The 13,513-nt window shown below is 31.5% G+C and overlaps 1 long non-coding RNA gene across 1 annotated transcript; it reads right to left on the bottom strand.

The window, feature by feature from the left end:
* Positions 1-988: 988 nt before the first annotated feature.
* LOC127707674 (uncharacterized) lies at positions 989-4,353 on the bottom strand. Its single transcript, XR_007984982.1, has 2 exons — positions 4,256-4,353; positions 989-2,671 (listed from the first exon to the last, which is right to left on the bottom strand). It is a non-coding gene; the product is annotated as an uncharacterized LOC127707674 (long non-coding RNA).
* Positions 4,354-13,513: the final 9,160 nt, after the last annotated feature.

Genomic DNA, 13,513 nt, shown 5'->3' with positions numbered 1-13,513 from the left:
GTGGTAAGTTTTTGTATTCTTGTGTTTCATTTTTGCGTATGTGCTTTGTCTATATGCCATTTTGTTTTTCTTTGTTGACATATTTGTTTGTTTTTATAGTGATTGAGATTATAACACAATGTTGACTGCTGTATCCCTATTTTTTACATTCTTACCTATTATGTCTGTTTGTTTTATTCACACATTGTTGTCAATATAATGGAATTTTATGCGACTGTCATACAAGTGAGATGTTTAGCTAGCTTTAAAACCAGGTTTAATCCCCCGTTTTCTACATAAGGAAATGCCTGTACCAAGTCAGCAATATGACAGTTGTTTTTCCATTCTTTTGATGTGTTTGAGCTTTTGATTTTGCCAATTGTTAAGGGACTTTCCGTTTTGAATCTTCCTTGGAGTTTAGTATTTTTTGTTGTTTTGCTTTTTTCATACACTTAAAAAAAGAGAGGCAAAAGATACCAAATGGACATTCAAACTCATAAGTCAAAAAAAAAACTGTGAACGCCATGGCAAAAAATATAGAAAAAGACCAATAAACAAACACAAACAACAGTATACAAATCACAACATAGAAATACTAAAGTCTCAACAACACGAACCCCACCAAAAACTGGGGGTGATCTTAGGTGCTCCTGAAAGCTAAGCCTTATAAACGTTATACAAGATGTTTTGTCGCTAAGTATTCGTCATAAACATCAGACGTTACTATTGGTGATAGTTATCCGGAAAAGATATAACAAATAGACCATACCATAAATTCGTTACCCCTGTGGTCATATCGCTACCTGTAAGATATGGATATCATTCAAAACCAAGAGGCAAAGACATCCTTCTGAAGCTGTCTAAAATCTATTGGAACTGGATTTTAATTAGTATAAATCAGAATTCCAATTTCTACTAGTAGATATTTGAATTCCGATTTGTACTAGGAGGATTTTCTGGATCCTAATGAATAAGTACAAGATAAAATCACAGATATTTTTTTCGATGCTTCAAATATACAAACTGTTACCTTTATTTTAAAATTAATATGTGAACAAGTGTCTAGAAAAAACCATAAAAAGAAGAAAAAAAGAAGACAATTGAACAAACGACAAGTCAGTTTGTTGACAAAACAGCTATTCGCAAGTAATCAAAAAACAAACAAATGCATGTAAAAATAAACAATTAACATAACACAACAAACATTAGTAAAACAATTTAGTATTATCAATATTTTGAAAAGTAGAAGAAGTTATGTCCACATTTCGAAGTCGAAAAGGGATTGTGCAAATACTAAGGAGATCATGAAATTTTCTTAGTGCACGTAATAGCTCTGTGCGCTCTCTAATCAAAAGGAGACAACACTAAATATAAAAAAGTTTCATAAATTTCAATAAAGGTTTCTTTAATTGTTTAACATTTCATACCGAAATAACATGTTACTTTTATTATTCTTCCCTTAGTTTATTTATTTTGTATTTACATTGTATCATAGATCAAATTTATTTGTTCAGTGTATGTTCAATGGTGTTAATATGTCCTTTGATTGAGTTAAGCTATTTCAGTTGATATTTTATAGTGTGTCTTTCTATGTTGTGATGTTACACTATTGTTTCAGAAAAAGGGTGAAGGTTTGGTACCATTAAAACGTTTAAACCCGCTGCATTTAATTTCACCTTTCCTAAGTCAGGAATCTGATGTTCAGTAGTTGTCGTTTGTTGATGTGGTTCATAAGTGTTTCTCGTTTCTCGTTTTTTATATAGATAAGACCGTTGGTTTTCCCGTTTGAATGGTTTTACACTAGTAATTTTTGAGGCCATTTATAGCTAACTGTTCGGTGTGAACCAAGGCTCCGTGTTGAAGACCGTACTGTGACCTATAATGGTTTACTTTTAAAAAATTTGACTTGGATGGAGAGTTGTCTCATTGGCACTCATACCACATCTTCTTATATCTAATTAGTAAGCTTTATCATCAAGTATGAAAAAAGGATAGGAAAATATATCCAATATTTTCGTTTGACAATGATAAAAATTGTGATGAATTCACCAAACAAACTGCATTTCAGTTTATTCTACTTTGAAACCTTTTCAATATTTAAGTTTGAAATTACCTATAATAAACTGTCCTTGATTGTCAGTATATTAACCAATGACAAAGAATATTATGATTATATACTAAAGGGTCAATGTATATTTTATCTGATACACACGAGCAATATATACTAGTACATATTTATGCTAGTATTATTCTTTCCTAGCTAATTTGATATTTTTCATCGGATGTTACATTGTAAGATGTTTTGTCATACCCAAATGGCTCATCATTATGGTAAAAAAAAATTAAATCCTTAACTTCTAGTTGCTTCTGGTGATCTTCCTCCATATGTTGTGAGGATTCGAATTTATCTTAATCAATTTCATGGTAAACATTCTCGTTACCCTCTGCAACACCGAACCTTATAACCTGTGGTGATAACTGGCTGTTAAAGGCTTCCTCATATTGCGTAACAGAGGGATCGAGAACACAGTACTGGCCTGGTGCGTCCCCCGTATTCAAAGATATGTACGTAGATAACATATTGTGTCCTTCATTGTTTGTACTGGAGGTACCTCTATCAAGATTTGCCATCTCAGATCTTTGGTCGATAGACTGTAGTCTTGTCAGTTGTTCCCGCTTCTTTTTCTTTGATCTGTTAAACATCGATGAAATTATAAGGAATTAAATAGCTGTTTTAATCATATTTACTTTTAACATTTTGACTGGTGTGTAATTACGAACAAATACAAATATTTTTTATAGAAATAGAGTTTTAATAGTAGAACTTTAGTTAAAACCTTCCCGTTTTCATAGATTAGGATGGTATTACAACTTACAAAATTTAACGTCGACATTTTGTAAATTCTCATATCCCGCTTTCTGATAAGGGAGTTCACTTTTGACTAATATCACTAGATAAACCAATACATACATAAATATCAAATAATATGCATAATACTACTTGAATTGCAGTAAAGGTGCAGAAATTATTTTTGGAAAAGTTATGATTTCCTAATTTTTCTTTTTTACACTTTATCCTTAACTTATGGCCGTCATTTTTGATCAGAGAAAAAAGAAGCTGGTCTAACAAAAATGATGCATAGACAACTGAGAACAGTTGTTTCAATAACTTCCTTACTTTCTTATTCCCTTTTCTAAAATTCATCCAAATCTTTCTACCAAGATATTTAATGTCGTTTTTTAAAATATCATATTTAGTTATTTTTCAGTATTAATCAGAACATTATACTTTTGCCACTCTTTTTTGTGGTTCATCACTAACAAGGAGTATTAATCGGTCTTCCTTCTGATTGTATCGCTCTGCTCAGCTCTTTATTAAATTGAATATCACGGCGTTGTGTCGTCAAACCTGCTTGACCATACTTAATATAAATCAGAAGATGTGGTATGAGTGCCAATGAGACAAGTCTCCATCCAAGTCACAATGTATAAAAAGTAAACAATTATAGGTCAAAGTACGGCCTTCAACACGGAGCCATGGCTCACACCGAACAGCAAGCTATAAAGGCCCCAAAATGACTAGTGTAAAACAATGCAAACAGGAATACCAACGTTTTAATCTATATAAAAAACGAGAAACGAGAAACACTATGAACCACGCCAACAAACGACAACCACTGAACAACAGGTATAAGCATATATATTTGACCCAATCTTAACATATTTGACCCTAACTTATGACCGTGTCAGAGTGTTTCACCAAAAGTCTTAGTCCTACAAACAATATTATCACGAAAAAACATAAAGACAGTCCGATAAATCTATTTAGAGATTTCCATCATATTGATACTATAGAATATAAAGTGCTCGACACTATATGAACCCCTATTAACTCGCTCGACGAAAAGCTTCAAATTGTGACTGAGCAATGATATTTACCAGTTTCAGCATGCAGAAAGCCTGATAATCGGTACTTGTTGTGTGTTATTAGTGAATTGACAGATATTGCGACTCGTTAGAACATCTGTCATTCAATTACCAAAACTAAAAATCCATGCAGTCTCACTTTGAGAAGGAGTATTCAAGAGTACAAATTTTAACCTATAAAGAAGAGACAGACGAAACTACAGGAAAAATCTCAATTTGAAGAGAGACCGACAAAACCAAGGCAAAAAGACGAAAACCGAAGAAAAGACAAACACCCGTTTACAAAACACTACATCAATTTTTTTTAATAGTATTTTGAAAGTGATATAACAAACGAAAATAAATTTACCTTCGTCTGCATACGAAAATGATAATCAGTATAATAAGAAATAATATGATTATGCTTGTTATTCCCACTGAGGTACCAATTATCGCCAAAGGCTTGGATATTTCTGAAAAAAGAAGGATACCATTCATAAATTACATGCATATATGTATTGATTTATGTTTAGATTTATGTATGGAAGTAATGAAGTTTTGAAGAAACAATATATATAATCATTTCATACGTATGATTTAAAATTACCAATATAATCGTAAAAAGAAAAGAAAAAAGTTGCGTAATGAAATCTACAACATGGCAGAAGTACTCGTCTAAGAACAATTTGACCCAAAACTGTAAAACCGTTGAATAAAAAAAAATCCTAACATGCGCATCAATATTTATGTTTTACTTTGACGCAATATCATTGATATTGCTCTTTCCGAACTTATCAAACGCCCAATAGTCGATGACCTAACATAAACTTGATTCATCATGCACATTTTTATGAATTCTCTGCTGATTAGTTATTATGGATATACTTATCTTCCAATATATTCAAACATATTTAGAATCTTCATTTCTGCCTCTTTGCATTCCCAATAGAGGTTATGGTCAAGAAATGCGACCAAATGCAGCAAAAAATATACTATTTAGTTTTATATTACAATAAAAGCATCTTTTAGAGTGGTTATAATTCCTTGTTCTTTTTTGTTTCGTTTCTTTTCGTTTCGTTTCGTTTTATTCTGTTTTTCATTTTTTGTAATTTTGGGGGTTTTGTTTGTTTGTTTTATTCGATACTCTTTGTGTTCGTTTTGAACTGAATGATTCCACCAAAGGATTGACAGTGTCATGTAGACTATTCGGGGTGTTTCGTATTGCTTTGTTTAAATAAATATATCACTTAATAGATATATAAACAATATCTGAAGATATTAATGTGATTAATTGTCTCTTGTTTAATGCTTCAGATTTTTAGAAATTCACGAAATCTATTGATCAAACTGACGTTCTTAATCTCGGAAAGAGAAATTTGAACGGAAATCGTTAAGGTAAATTTATAACGACTTGTTTTCTTCCAACTTGATATTATCCTTTTCGTAATGAGGATATGCTGTCGGCTCCATCGAATGGAGTTTATATTTCTCAGTTGGTTCAATACCAATGTGTTTGCAGTGACATCTCATATTGAAATGAATCGAATGTATATTCATTGTTTTAAAAAATTTATAACATTAACTACAATTAGTTACCGTGATTTCCGAATGAAATAAAACCGATAATTTCACTCCTCTGACGTCATGCAAAAATAGGTGTTGTCAAGACGTTGTCAATAACATTGCATCAGAGCAAATTGTGAATGCGTAGAAAAGGATATAGTTCCTTGCACTTCCTACATTATTTCCATTAAAAGCCCATTGTTAATGTAATAAAAAGAATAACTAATCAAAGAATTCAAATATAGAAAAATATTCAACTCGTGACCGAACAACACTAATAATTATCTCATGCTACAAGCATTCGTGGATTAATATGTTGTTTGGTCACTCGTAGAATATTTTTCTATATATAAATTCTTCGATTAGTTATTGTATAATTCAGAAAAAGATACAGATTTTATTGATTAAAGTTTCAACAAAATGTTATTACACATATAGGGAATTATTGTTGTGGTAAGATTTATTAAAAAGGGTATTTAGCTCCTAGCTCTTAATGGCAACATTATCTATAAAAGAAGTTAGCACAATAAGAATTATCCTTCCAATTTTTTGTTGTTAAATAGACCTTTTGATAAGAGGATATATAAAATACTTGTGAAATCATCGCATCTTGCATTTCTATGTATTATCATCGATTCTCATAAATTGGATTTGAGCAATGCAAAAGATCATGTTATTCTTGTTTGTTAATGGAGATAATCTTTAATATCTAACTAGAAGTACAGCGGTTACTCTTAGGGTCTAAGGAATGCCTCTCTATATAGGGACAGTTTTACCGTTCATAAATTTTAAAATTATAAGAAACCAAGGTTTCAACTCCCTCAGGCCAAGTTGACTTTTAGATAAATTTGGCTATTTTTTAGGTCCTTTTTAGTCATATAGCTCTTCAACTGTTTAGATTATTATACATTCTGGGCCTTCAAATATTCGTCTTTGAACGTTCCTGATGAAGGTAAATCCAGAAAAGCGCTTCGGACGCATGGAATTTATAACGTGTTGTTTTCATATTTTAGTACTTTGTCGAAATGCTTATCTGGTGCAATACATTTGGTACATGATTAATGTTATTTTTACCGTTGACATGATTAATGTTATTTTTACCGTTGACATGATTAATGTTATTTTTACCGTTGACATGATTAATGTTATTGATCTTGCTTTCAGAATCTATGAAAATCGTTTGACATGTTTTTTTTTAATCATATTAGTTCTACTAGTGTATTGCTGCTTTACTATCCATTGATTGTTCTAATTGAATTATATTCACTTCTCTTTAGCTTATGTTATCCTTCATTGATCAAGATGCAAATGCGAACAATTCCACCGAACGGGATTACAAATGGGAAATTTAATCCACCAAATGTTTATGTGTATGTCACAAGACAAACTCTTTACTTGATTAAAACATGTTAGATTCTTGCGTACAAATTATGCACAAATAATGGGAATTCTTTACATTGTCGATGCCATCTATTATGTACCTTTTTTAAAAGAGTACAATAAATTACATTTGAATAAAGTGGGGTGGTTGCAAAAGGTGTAGCCTTCTGATTCGTATTTGTAAGATAAAAAGTTAGTTCATTCTTAATCATATTCTAAGGGTAATTATACAAAAAATAATCATTAAAAAAGATAATTCATTTAAACTACGATACGTATATACCTTTTAGCTGACTTTATTTACAGAAAGGGATCGAGCATGGTTGTGAGCGCTCAACTCTACTGTAAACCTTGGACAGTTGTGTAACAGTACAAAAATAACAAAACTATATAAATCAGTGAAAAATACTTGACTTATTTGATAGGCACCAAGCACAAAAACAAAATAAGAAAGACACAAAGTACCGATAAAATGAGCACTTGCAGTTGCTAAAAGCTAGTACAAAATTCAATTCCAACTGATAAATAAATCTTGTTTTCTAAGACTTAAAAGGCAATCAGTACAAGTGCTTTACTACTTTTGAACTAATTAGAGCTCGCTTTGATCCTTCATAATTAATATTCCTAGATATGTAGATATGTTATATCTGTCTTACCCTTCATGGTATCGTCGTTTCTATTAAGATTATCATTTTGTTTAATCTTTGTTGTTACTTCAGCACCATTTTTACCACTATTCTCTGATCTTTGTTTGCGTAAACTTTCTGCAATAAAAATTACTTACAAAACGTTTAAAAAAAATGTAAAAACGCAAACATAGGAGGATATATGATAAGAACCTCAATTACAAAAGTATTAAAATAACTAGTATTTAAGACTAACAAAAATAAATTTATTTCATTGATACATTGATAGATGATTATAATATAAGCACTATACTGTGAAATCACTTTTATTCGTGGAGTACCAATTTTCGTGGTTTTCGTGGCCGGCTTTATCCACGAATTTAAGTGTCCAACGAACTATTACAACTGCATTCCAAATCAAGACATGCAAGGATCTACATGTAGTTTTAACTACATGGATACGGGCATATAATCTAGAGAATACTTCGAATTTCAGCAAACGCACTATGAACTATTTATACATGTACATCTTCAGACAGATTTGAACAATTTAAACTTTAACATTTGTTTAACTGTACGACTTTTAACTTTTTATTTTTCATATAAAATTACGAAAGTCATACTTACGGTGATAACATTTTCGTATTAAAAAAAAATTATATAAGGCTTTCTTTTTAATTCACAAACATTAATTGTAAATTTCAAAATACATTTATGGAAATTTTGTATGTAACCGTTTTCTTTAAGTGACATGTTTATGGAACAATTAACACCTTTGATTATTGTTAGTCTGTTCGATTTCGGGTTAATAAGGGTCATCAATTCTGATTACTGGTGTGCAACAATTAAAATGTTTACTTTGCAATTTCCTTCCATCGGGACAATTGTAAAACATTGATGAATGTTTTCAGTAATGAAAGAATGAATATTTGTACAACAATGTTCGTTTGTGATTACGTAATATTCTACACTCGATTTTTTTTTCTTCAGAAAACTAAAATCCACGAATTTAAGAACCAACGAACATGCAACATTTTCTCAAACCACGAAAATTGATACCCACGAATAAAAGCACTTTCACAGTAGTACAAAACATGTACTGGTTATGTCACTGTGACGTCTTAACAATTTTAAATCTTTTAATATTTGACCACAAATGGCAATTTTACACATAGGTTTTGAACACAATAGATATAACACTTTACCGAAAAACACACATATGTTTATAAAATACATTATGTAGTAAAAATTTTGTTTGGTTATAGCCTTTGCTCATATTTGAATATCAACCGGTTTTTTTTTCAGTTTTGCACTATATTCAATAAGTTTTAATCCGTAATGCAAATAGGTGAGACAAAATTTTAAACTGTGAATACCGATATATATCAGATTGATATTTTATAAACACCTGAAAGATGTTATTTGGTAGATTTATTAAAAAAAATTTCTAATTCAACACACCAAAGAGACCTATGTATACATTCGTTTTTAAGTTATTTTTAAGAGCTCTCATGACAAATAACAGCATAAAAAGAACTTTAATTTGGCACTGTGGTGGTTAGGACAATTATTGTTTTATCCTATGAAAGTCTATAACATAAGTCATTTACTTGTTACATACATTAGATATTAAAAACGTGTCATACTGCTTTTTGTTGAAACGACTCCTGCTTCTACAATACAATGTGAAAAAGTAAACGCAAACTTAAATTAAGGCGACAGTAGTTTACCAATGTTCAAATTCTCGTAAATCTACGCAGCTACAATAAGGCCGTTTTTTACACTACTTTCGACAAGGGCAGATAACTCCGTTCAATCTCATTAAATATTCATGCGTCGTTGTAGCCGCGACGCCATGATCGAGAAAAAAAATGTCCAGTTCACCAACTTTTGATGAAACAACGTTGCAGCAATCGTTGCCTTAGGATGCGGAATGATCAAAATCAGGGTAATTATCGAAAAATTGTAAAAAGTAATGGATAAATTATATGATTAAGGCAATTTTCTGTCGAGTATTAAGCCCCGCCTTCTACGAATATTAAGCCAATCAAAAAATACCTGCTTCATTCAGAAGCTTGCATCAACATTTTTCTCGAGCACCTGTAATGTGACGAAAAATGAGGAAATATGGTCAGAAATGTGGAATTTTTGTTATTTTATCTAGATATTTAGTAAGAATTAACCTCACAACATCACAAAAAATCCACACGCTACGTTTAAATGGAGTTAACTGCCAAACCCAGGCCTCCACCTGGTAAGATTGTGCCAAATCAGATTTGGTGCAGAAATGCAGACTAACATGCTGCATGTGTGGCCAAGCCTATTTTGCCATTCATATTATGATAGTTATGCAAAAGCACAAAGGCTTCTCACAAAATCAGATAACACAATTGCAAGCACCTGTACCAAAGGCGAATCCAGGTCTGGTCGCCCTGATTCCTGTTCGTCCAGGGTCCATTCGCCCTGATCTTTTTTTTTTTTAGTGTTGTCTAGTTGCATAATGTTTATTATTTGAACAGAGTTTGTTAAATGTTGTTGAAAAAATCGCCGAAAATTTTTGTATTGCTGCAACCAAATAATAATTTTCCTTTCATTTGTATAGTAGAATGCCGGAATACAATGCATTTATCTTTATTGATATTTGTTAACAACTAATAATTCTAGTCTCTTAATTTATGCAGTCTCGTTAATAGTAAATGAACTTGTAAATACTTTTCATGTTTTACAATTGGTACATTATTGTTTTTACTCATCAATTCCAAGCTGACTACTTTATCAAAACAAAATGTTGTTTTTATCATTAATCCATTAAAGACCATTATTACAACAATCAGTGAGAATTGTTTAATATTATGAATAATTAATGATATAAAAAAGACATCAACTTTTTAATATATATTTCCATGTGTTTTCATGAATTTCGAGATTTTGTATCAAATAAATATCTGAATAAGTCTATAAAACTTTAATACCCTTGCTATTAACATTTGTTGATAAAAGTAGTGAGAACGAACCCAGGGCGAACGGACCAAAGCCCAAGGCGAACATGTAATCATGGCGAAAGGACCTGATACCTTCGTAAGTAATTACAGGCACAGTCTAATTATTAAAATCACAATATTTGAGATACATGTATTTTTTCCATGGCACTTTCCTATAACAGATTTGTAAACATTCCATGATCAGTTTAGTTAACATGTTAAACCTGTACGTTGCCCTGAATATTATGATCTTTTTCAGATACATGTATTTTTAACTTTACTACTTTTCTTCAACAGATTTATAAACACAACGTGTCAGATCAGCTTAGTTATCACCCTATACCATAGTCCATGTAATAATAATATTTGAGATACATGTATGTTTTACTTAGGCCCTTTCCTTGATAGATTTGTAAACATGTTAAACCTGTACCTTAGCCGTGAATGATAATGATATTTGAGTTGCATGTAATTTTTACTTGGACTTTTTACTACAACAGAAATGTAAACACTACATGGTCAGCTTAGTCAACATGTTGCACCTGTACCTTAGTCCAAGTAATAAGAATAATATTTGAGATACATGTTATTTTTGCTAAATGACATTACACTTTCCTACAACAAATTTGTAAACACAGATACCATAGTTCGAATAATAATATTGATATTTGAGATACATGCTAATAGATTCATAAACCCTCTTGATCTGTAGTCACCTTAAATACCATTTATACCCTATGGACATATTTGCTTTTCATACTTGTGACTATTTGAATTTGAGTCATTTTTGCACAAAACATACTACATTATTAAGGGACATTTTTGTTACCAGAAAAGAAGGCATGTATATATATACTGTAACATTTCCGTCATCTAAGTTAGATGGACATATTTCTGATATCCATGTCATGATGTCACTATTTGAATACATGTAAGAGCTCCAGTCCTTTAAGTATAACTGTGTACATTTTTACTACGTCCACTGACCAGAAGTTGCATATACCGGAAAGGAAGACACGTGAGAAAAAAGTAAAATCACAAAAATACTGAACTCCGAGGAAATTCAATCGGAAAGTCACTAATCACATGGCAAAATCAAATGACAAAACACATCAAACGAATGGACAACAACTGTCATATTCCTGACTTGGTACAGGCATTTTCAAATGTAGAAAATGGTGGATTGAACCTGGTTTTATAGCGCTAAACCTCTCACTTGTACGACAGTCTTATCAAATTCCGTTATATTTACAACGATGCGTGAACAAAACAGACATTATAAATAAAATAGTCAAAATATGGGTACAGCAGTCATCACTGTGTTACAATATCAAAACAAACAATTATTTACAAAAAAGAACAAAAGCATCTATCAAATTAAAAACCACATTCATTGCTTCGCGTGTCTGACGTCAGAAAATGTAAACGTCACATAAGAAGAAATTTTGTCATTCAATGTTTATTCAAAACAATTTTATAATTTCACATGTGGAATGTTGGTATACAATGTTAAAAAATCAAAAGTTATGTTAGAATTAATTTCAGAAATAGACCGAGATTTAAAATTGTCCAGAAGTTCTTTAGAATAGTTAAGAATCCACATATGGTTAATACCACTACGGGAGTAAAATAAATTTGTCGTTTGTCGTTCAAAGTATTTTCAAATTTATAATAGAACAATAACATAATGACATATAATAGAACAATAACATAATGACGGGATCTTTTAAAGTACAGAGTCACGTTATAAGAACCACTGAAACACAAAAAGTCGCATATACAAAACACACCAGCAAAAATGAAAGATAATACAAACACAGTGACGGGATGTATAAGTACCTAGCCACGTCAAATGGATATCACAGAAAACAAACCAAACAGTAAAAGTAATATTAATAATAGAACAAAGACAAATGAAAGAACATTATTACACGTTGTTAAGATGATAAACAACGTCAGTATGCAGAATCTATACTTCAAGACCATCATGTATTATTTGTGAAGTTGATACGGAATATTTATCAACAAGGTCTTGGTACCTTCCGATGAACTTTTTTAGAAAAAGGACGAGACGTTCTTAGACAGAACCCTGGTTCATCAACTTTCTGCTCAGACACTGGTGACGTTTTACAAAGTCTGAGTAGCAGCTGCAAGCTCTTGAATATCGAATAAGTTGGGAAATGTATATCTCATATGCAGGTGAAGTTGGTATATTGCTACTAAGGTGGGGGAAATTTATAATTTTAAAATTAAAATCGTCTCGTTTGTCATAGATTCTGGTACTGAGATGACTGTGTATGTCAAATTCGAGATATAAGTCTAAAAATGAGGCGGAGGAAGCCGTGTCTGTTGTTTCTTTAATTTCTAGTTCTGGGGGATATATTAATGGAACCCAATCAGAAAAGTTCGGATTGTTAATGGAAAGAACATCATCAATATATCTAAAAGTGAAATTAAATAATCTGGCTTCTTTGATCTTCTTGTTTTTGACAAGTGTCTGAAGGAACTCCGATTCATATGAAAATAAGAAGAGGTCGGCAAGGAGAGGCGCACAGTTCGTTCCCATAGGAATGCCGACAATTTGTTGAAAAAGTCTACCTCCAAATTCAACAAATATGTTGTCGATAAGAAACTCCAGCATACTGATCACTTGTTCTTCTGTCTAGCATGTTTTACCCTTTTATATGAGAAATATATATGTTAAGATTCATATGTAAGCTTAATTAACATAACTACATGCATGATGTGGACACATCAGCTTTCAGTTTTATACATGCATGTATATTATGGATTACAAATGTGTCGAGTTATGAGATTGGATAACAACGCAGAGATGTCAGTATATATTCAGGAAATTGCCGGGATATATACATCTGTACGGCGTTTTTATCCCTAATGGGAACCATGGTGTAGTCAAAAGCTATACAGAACACTAAGGAATGTACAAGAGGGACGAAAGATACTAGAGGGACAGTCAAACTCATAGATCGAAAACAAACTGACAACGCCATGGCCAAAAATAAAAAGACAAACAGACAAATAATAGTACAGATGACACAACATAGAAAACCAAAAACT

The sequence above is a fragment of the Mytilus californianus genome, unplaced genomic scaffold, assembly GCF_021869535.1.
Source record: "Mytilus californianus isolate M0D057914Y unplaced genomic scaffold, xbMytCali1.0.p SCAF_7, whole genome shotgun sequence".
NCBI lineage: Eukaryota > Metazoa > Mollusca > Bivalvia > Mytilida > Mytilidae > Mytilus > Mytilus californianus.
This window is presented reverse-complemented; position numbering and strand designations above follow the sequence as displayed.